The sequence below is a fragment of the Herpailurus yagouaroundi genome, unplaced genomic scaffold, assembly GCF_014898765.1.
Source record: "Herpailurus yagouaroundi ecotype Mexico unplaced genomic scaffold, PumYag 164, whole genome shotgun sequence".
Classification (NCBI taxonomy): domain Eukaryota; kingdom Metazoa; phylum Chordata; class Mammalia; order Carnivora; family Felidae; genus Herpailurus; species Herpailurus yagouaroundi.
The window spans coordinates 44,848,578-44,856,893 of record NW_024412405.1 but is presented as its reverse complement, the minus strand read 5'-3'; the positions used below and the strand labels follow the sequence as shown (position 1 = coordinate 44,856,893).

General features: G+C 33.2%; 1 pseudogene; it reads right to left on the bottom strand.

Moving 5' to 3' along the window:
- Positions 1 to 5,418: 5,418 nt before the first annotated feature.
- Positions 5,419 to 5,590, bottom strand: LOC121037974 (uncharacterized; annotated as a pseudogene).
- Between the last annotated feature and the right edge of the window lie 2,726 nt (positions 5,591 to 8,316).

Below are 8,316 nucleotides of genomic sequence, written 5' to 3'. Positions count from 1 at the left end.
GTGCTGGCAGTGTGGATTTGAACCAAACCCTGAATCCAAAGTTCATATACATTCCCTGGTATCACATTACATTCCATGCATCACATGCTACAAGTAACTGTATACTACGTAGTATGTAATTCTTAATTTTAACTGAACGAAATGATTGGTTTATAGTTGACTTTAGTATTCACATTTAATGTTTATCTTTGTGTATGAAATTTTATCATTAAAATTTGAACAAATTCTACCTTTTTAGTTGATTCTTTTTGCCTAAAAAATGATTTCAGAGTTCTTAAAGAATTATTATTCCCTAAGTGATTGTTCTTTAGTCAGAGTCTATGAACATCCATGGGATTTTTAAAAATATAATGTAGATTTAATGTGAATTCAAAAATATCATGATTTTGACTATTTTCTGCATGTAAACTCATTTGACATAAGCAGAATTAGAATGAGAAATTCATCTCCTTCATTTGTCATATCAGGAGCCACTTTGGCTAATCCTATTGTCTGTGTAACCAGATGACTGGCACGTCAAAAATCGCCCAGCCACTCCTGTTAAAGTCAGTGGAAGTCACACCGTGTATCTCTACTCACCATTTTGACAGTTTGGGAACAGGAGATAACACATCATAAACAATCTACCAGGAAATGTGAACTAAAAAAAAAAAAAAAAGAACATAATAGGATTGCAATTTATTCTGTTCCCCTTACTTATCAGCTTTCTGCATGTGGTTGATTTAAAACCTTGTAAAAAAGTCAGAAGATTATTTATAGTTTTCTTCCCTAGAAATGAGCACATTTTGAGCCCAGGCAGGTTAAAAGATGAAATATGTTAAAATGGTATTTCTATTCGATCCAAGACTTTAAAAAGATGCAATGTCGCAATGTAACAGAGCATTCTGACTCAAGAAGATGACTATTTTCAGGGAGATAAAAGCTGACATTGATAACAAAATGTTTATATTAGTGGTTTATAATATAGGTGTCCCATGGATGATTTTGATAGATCCCTAGTTAGAAATATATACTGAGTTTGCATATTTTGACTTATTTTCAGGGTGAAAAATATGCTTTTCAGAATATAATGTTTTTACCCAGTAAAAAGGAAACTGAGTTTGTGGTATAATCAATATATAGATAATAGCCAATTTGGCAAAATGAGCAATTTTGTCTGCTCTATTTTAGTATGCATTGTATTCTTTAAGAAATGAAAATACAAAGACTACAATAATTCTCACATTGATAACAGTTGGATCCTGAAAGATTTACATTCAATAGACCACATAATAATTTATGGATTTTCTTATACATTTCTAAAATGTCCAAAAACAGGAACAATCTGGTTACCTTACATTTATTCTATATGATTGTACCATTATATTAATTACTGTTGTGTACTAACTACTGTTGTGTACCTTCCTGGGACGTGGATGATAATTAAAATGCCAAAGGATATACTGAAGAGAACAAATACATGGATTATTTCACCATAAAATTATCAATGCTTAAATAAAAGCAATTTTTTGGGCCCAAATGTTCCTTGTATAATAAAGCAATTTCTAAAGATTGTTTTTCAAAAGGACAGATATGCAAAGGGCCTTGTGCAATTTATGTACGTGCATACGTTCATTTAAAAACATCAGTTTAAGGTACCTAAGAAAACATATTTTTCAACATTGTCTTTAAGATAGAAACTAATCTGTGTACTTTAGGACTAAGACTGAAATGAATTCAGTTATCTAATTTGCAAAATGGGGTAAGCGGAGAAATGAAGAACCAAGAATTTGCTCACGGCTACCCTACTTTACAAAACACTAAGATAATGAAGACAGAAACAGCTTATAACAGTAGTGTGCTGCTTCAAAGTATAGATGTCTCCTGACCCACCTTCCATAACTGCACGCAAAGTCAATTCCTTTACTCATCCAAGTGAGAATTCTCAATTCACATCAACCACACCTCCACTACCAGAGAGAAGAGACTCCAATGAGAACCTTAGAACAGTTCCCTCATATTTTGCCTAGTCCTTGGGTTTGATACCAATTGGAACAATAGGAGAGACCAATAATCCTGGAACTAAGTTGACACTGAAGACAAACAAGTGACCAATCTAAAAAAGGAGGGGTAAAGGAAATGGAGAATTTGTTTTAGAAATAATAGGACTTTTTATGAAGCCATGCTCTATAATATATTGCCACATATATAGTGATCCATGTAATAGTCTTGTGCACACAGAAACAAACCTACAGATTCATAGATAGGTGACAGAAGTAACGCTGAGGAAAATGGGTAAAGGTAGACTTTTCTTTTTTTTTTAATACATGAAATTTATTGTCAAATTGGTTTCCATACAACACCCAGTGTTCATCCCAAAAGATGCCCTCTTCAGTACCCATCACCCACCCTCCCCTCCCTCCCATCCCTCATCAGCCCTCAGTTCTCATTTTTTAAGAGTCTCTTATGCTTTGGCTCTCTCCCACTCTAACCTCTCTCTTTTTTTCTTTTTCTTCCCCTCACCCATGGGTTCCTGTTAAGTTTCTCAGGATCCACATAAGAGTGAAACCATATGGTATCTGTCTTTCTCTGTATGGCTTATTTCACTTAGCATAACACTCTCCAGTTCCGTTCAAAAGGTAGACTTTTCAAATCATAGTGGGAATGCATTACAAAATTAAAATGGGGGCACCTGCGTGGCTCAGTCAGTTAAGCGTCTGACTCTTTGTTTTGACTCAAGTCATGATCTCACTGTTCATGGGTTCAAACCCCACATCAGACTCTGAGTTGACAACATAGAGCCCGCTTGGGATTCTCTCTCTCTGCCTCTCCTCTGCTCAATCTCTCTCTCTCATTCATTCTCTCTCTCTGTCTATCTCATTTTCTCTCTCTCTCTCTCAAAATAAATAAACATTAAAAAATTAAAGTGAGTCCTTGTCTCAGCCCATAAAATAAATCCCTTCCATGTAAATCAGTTATTCATTGTAAACAGCAAAACTATAGTGTTAAAAAATATTATAAGATACTATCTTAATGAAACCATAATAAAGAATTAAAAAATTCTTTTCTTTACTATTAATCTTAAAGGAAAAGATAGTACATTAAAATTAAGAAGTTAATCACCATATGCCAAAAAGAGAATGAAAATGTGACAGTATGTGCAAAAGCCAAAATGTGGGAGTGAAAAAGCCAAGTGTGTAGGAAGGTATTTTCAACATGTATTTTTCAATACGTAGAACCAACAAATGGCAAGTGATCACAATATGGAAAGAAGTATATATGAAAGAATTTTTAAAAATATACTCTAAAGAATGGGCAAATGACTTTAAAAGCTACTACAAATACAGTAAATCCAAGTGTTAAAAATTATTAGTGACATTATATTCCAGGAAATCAAAATGGCCATTAAAATGTAATCACAGTAGGCACATTCTAGAGTCTCAGGTGGCAATGCCAAAGTGAGCTCACAGACCAAAGACAACTCTTACTATTCTGCTATTAATTGGTATAACTTCTTTGGGTATAATGTAACATTATCTAGGTAAGTAAAGATATCCAGAGCCTGTGGCCCCCTCCTCTTACATAAATAAATAAACTCAAGTATTCATGTAATTAAGATATGTTCTCAACTGTTCATACTATCCTTTCTTTCGATTATGGTTCCAAAATGTGAAAACTGTATATATATATGTGTATATATATATATATATATATATATATATATATATATATATATATTTTTTTTTCCCCCACATCAAAATGGATTTAAAAAAATTTAGTCTCTTCATATAATAGGATACTATTTGGCAACAGAAGGATGAGCAAATTCCAGTTACAGGCAACAACCGTGAAAAATCACATAAGATAATATTAAGGAAAAGACACAAGACAAAAAATAAACCCATACTGTAAAAGTCGGATATAGTCTAAACTAAAATATATTGTTTATGGTTGTGTCCATAATTGGTAAAATTATCATTGAGTGCAAGGTTATGATTATCACAAAAAGGAGAATGGTTATTTCTATTCCACTATCTATTCTCCACCCTCTCTAATTTGGCTTCTCTTCTAGTTTTTTCCTTTTCCTATTCCTCTCATCGTTTTCACTACAACATCCCTACATAAAGCATTCTACTTAGAATGAAGTATGTAGTCGATTAGCCCATTGCTGCTTCATTTTTAGCAAAACACATTTCTTGGATAACAGTTATATTGAATAGGTTTGATATTGGGTCTATTACTTGTGTGAGTTTTATTTGGTTGACTATTTTTGCTGTTAAAGGAAATCCTGTCGTGGTGCTCTCTATTTATGGGATGAAGACAAAAACATTTTTCAGATAATAGTTCTATACCATAAACCAGAGGCGAAATGTTTTTGCTCCAAGAGAAAGTCCATCCGGAAAAGCATCTGTGTATAAGGCCACCATCCTAATATGTTTCTAATAGTGTGCCATTAATTTCTAAGAAGTAACCATATTCAATATAGTTCAGTCTCGAGAATTCATTATAAGTGTAATGAGAATCTTTTTTTTTTTTTTTTTTTTTTTTTTTTGGTCAATCCTTATAGTCTCTTATTCTGTCACTAATTTCTGGGATTGTACGTTTTACATTATTATTTGGAATCTCGTATTTTGAGTGGGGTAAATTGTGCCAGGTCATTTATTTTGCTTTTTCCTTTGTAATTGATCTTAGCCTTCAGTTTAGAGACTTAATATGTTATGGCAATTATAGTTACAACTGAGAACCAAGTATGTGAAGTGTTAACTCTGGGATTAATGCAGGGACACCCTGGGCCTACAGTGAAGAAACTCTTGTTTCCCATTTATCACTTGACCTTCACAAAACACCTGCAAGAAGTAGATGACAGTAATTCTTATTTCTATGAAATTAACATCTCAAAATTGGTGTCTGATAATCTCATGTATACCTGGACATTTCCTTTTCTCTTGTGTACATTATGATGGTAGATAGCAGGAGGTGCCTTTAAAAGATTAAGGGAAAATTTAAGGTATGTACTTCTGATATGATTTCAGGTACTTCCTTGAGTGTATTTGGTGTCTTTTTTATTCAAAGGGAGTTAAGTCAATGGACTGAAGCACTCTGCTAACTGAAGACATTAAGAATGGTTAGGAATTTGTTTCTCGGCTCAGATGTCTGTTAAGTTGATCATATTATTATATCTCAATTATACTTTGACCCCTGAAGATGTTTATGGTACTATCCCTGGTGTGACTCTGCAATTACCTAGCTATCTAATATCTAGGAAAGAAAGGAAAAGTATTTTCTATTTATTGGGTCAATTTTATAGCTATAAATTTTTCCGTGAGTATTGTTTGGTTGCATCTCACATCTCAAAGCTTTTTTTGTTACGCTTCTGGTTTTCTAAAATTAAGGTATGATTGACATACAATGTTTTGTTAATTTTAGCTGTACCACATAATTTGATATTTGTATGTATTGCAAAATGATCACCACAGTTACAGAATTTGTGTGTGAGTGATGAAAACTCTTAAGATCTACTTTCTCAGCAACTTTAAGATATACAATAAAGTTATTACACTGATAAGAACAGATACTACACTTGATCTTAGCCAAAAGGCTGAGAAGCGATTACAATAAAGTTATTAATTATGGTCACCATGCTGTAAATTACATCCCCGTGACTTACTTATTGTATTACTGTACCCTTCACTCCCTTCACCATTTCTCACACCCCAACCCTCTGCCTCTGGCAACCACCAATCTGTTCTCTGTGTCTATGAGCTTAGGTTTGTTTGTTTATTTTAGGTTCTACATATAAGTGAGATCATATGGTTTTTGTCTTTTCTGTCTGCCTTATTTCATTAAGCATAATGCCTTCAAGGTCCATCCATGTTGTCACAAATGCAAGATTTCAGTCTTTTTTTTATGTTGAATAACATTCTGTTGTGTATATAGACCCCATTTTCTTCATCAATTCATCCATCACTGGACACTTTAGGTTGTTTCCATATCTTGGCTAATGTAAATAATGCAGTGAATGTGGGGATGCATGTATCTTTTCAAGTTAGTGTTTTTGTTTTTGGTTAAATGCCCAAAATTGGAGTTGCTAGATCTTACAGTAGTTCTATTTTTAACTTTTTGAGGAACCTGCATACTGTTTTCCGTACTGGGTGCACCAATTTACACTCCCACCAATTGTGCACCAGGGTTTTGTTTACCCACATCCTTACCAGCACTTATTTCTTCTCTTTTTGATAAGAGTCTTTCCAGTCGGTGTGAGGTGATCCCTCATTGTAGTTTTGCTTTGAATTTTTCTGATGATTAGAAATGTTGGGCATCTTTTCTTATACTTGTTAGCCATACGTATGTCTTTGGACAAATGTCTATTCAGATGCTCCACCCATTTTTAAGTGGGATTGTTGGCTTTTTCTATTGAGTTTTTATATAATTTTGGATATTAACTTATCAGATATATGATTTGCATATATTTTCTCCAATTCTGTAGCTTGCCTTTTCATTTCACTAGTTTTTTACTGTGCAGAAAATTTTTAGATTGATATAGGCTCACTTATTTTTTTAAATAAGTAGCTACTTATTTATTTTTTTATTTATATATTTATTTTTTAGTGAGCTCTACATCCAATGTAGGGCTTGAAGTCACCACTCTGAGATCAAGAATCACATGGTCTACTGACTGAACCAGCTAGGTGTCCCTAGTCCCACTTATGTAGTCCCCCTTACTCTGTTGCCTTTGCTTTTGGTGTCAGATTGAAAAATTATTACAAAACCAGTGTCAAGGAGCTTATCATCTATGTTTTCTTCTAGGATTTTTATGGTTTCACGCCTTACTTTCAAGCCTATAATTCATTTGGAGTTAATTTTTGTGTGTAGTGTAAGATAATGATCCAATATTATTCTTTTGCATGTAGCTGTCCAGTGTTCCCAACACCATTTATTGAATACTGTCCCTTTACTATTGTATATTCATGGGTCCTTTTTAATAAATTAACTGAGCATATATGCAAGAGTTTATTTCTGGACTCTGTCTTCTGTTCCATTGATCTTTATGTCTGTTTTTATGCCAATACCATACTGTTTTGATTACTATAGCTTTATAATTGAGTTTGAAGTGAGGGAATATAATGCCTCCAGCTTTGTTCTTCTTTCTCAAGATTGCTTTGACATTACAGGGTCTTTTGTGGTTCCATACTTCTGATTTTTTTAGACATTGTTTTTTAGAGAAGTTGTAGGTTTACATTAAAATTAAGAGAGAAGTACAGAGATTTTCCATATACCCTTTGCTCCCAAACATAAAAAACCTTTCCCATTATCAACATTACTAACCAGAATGGTACTTTCTTTTTTTTTTTAAACAAATATGGACTTACATGGATACATCATAATTACCCAAAGTACATAGTTTACCTCAGGATTCACTCTTTCTGTTATACATTCAGTGGGTTTGGACAAATGTGTAATGGAATATACCAGTCATTATAATATCATTATAATCATCTGTTTTTGCCTGTTCATCTCCTCATCCCCATCCCCAGAAACCACAGATCTTTGTATTATCTCCATACTTTTGCATTTTCCAGAATGTCTATAGTTGAAATCATATAGTATGTAACCTTTCAAGATTGGCTTCTTTCACTTAGTAATATGTACTTAAAATTCCTCCAGGTCTTTTTGTGACCTGATAGCTCATTTCTTTTTAGTGATGAATAATATTCCATTATCTGAATATATTCGAGTTTGAGTTTGTTTATTCATTTACCTACTGAAGGACATCTTGGGAATTACCAAATTTTGGCAATTATGAAAAAAACTATAAAAATATTTATGCAGGTTTTTTTGTGAATGTAAGTTTTCACCTACTTTGGATAAATACCACAGAATGTGATTGCTGGATTGTATGGTAAGAGAACTTCGGTTTTATAGAAGACTGTCAAACTGTCCTCCAAAGTGGCTGCACCATTATGCATTCCCACCAACAGTGTCTGAGGTTTCGTATTGCTCTACATCCTGGTCAGCATTTGGTGTTGTCATTGTTCCCGATTTTGAGCATTCTAGTAGACCTGTAGTAGAGGTACCTCGTTGTTTTCAGTTGCATTTCCCTGATGGCATTAAAATATGCAGTGTCTTTTCATATGCTTATTTTCACCTATATACTTTTGTGAGATATTTGTCTCTCATTTTTTATATTGAATTCTCCCATTTTTTATTCCTAGTAGTTTAAAACTGCAGTTTGTTTCTGCTATTACACAAAATTAATTTAAATATTTAAACTGAAATTGGTTAATTTTATTTCATTTTGGTAATGGACCATTATAGAATATAATTATTTTCCCTTTG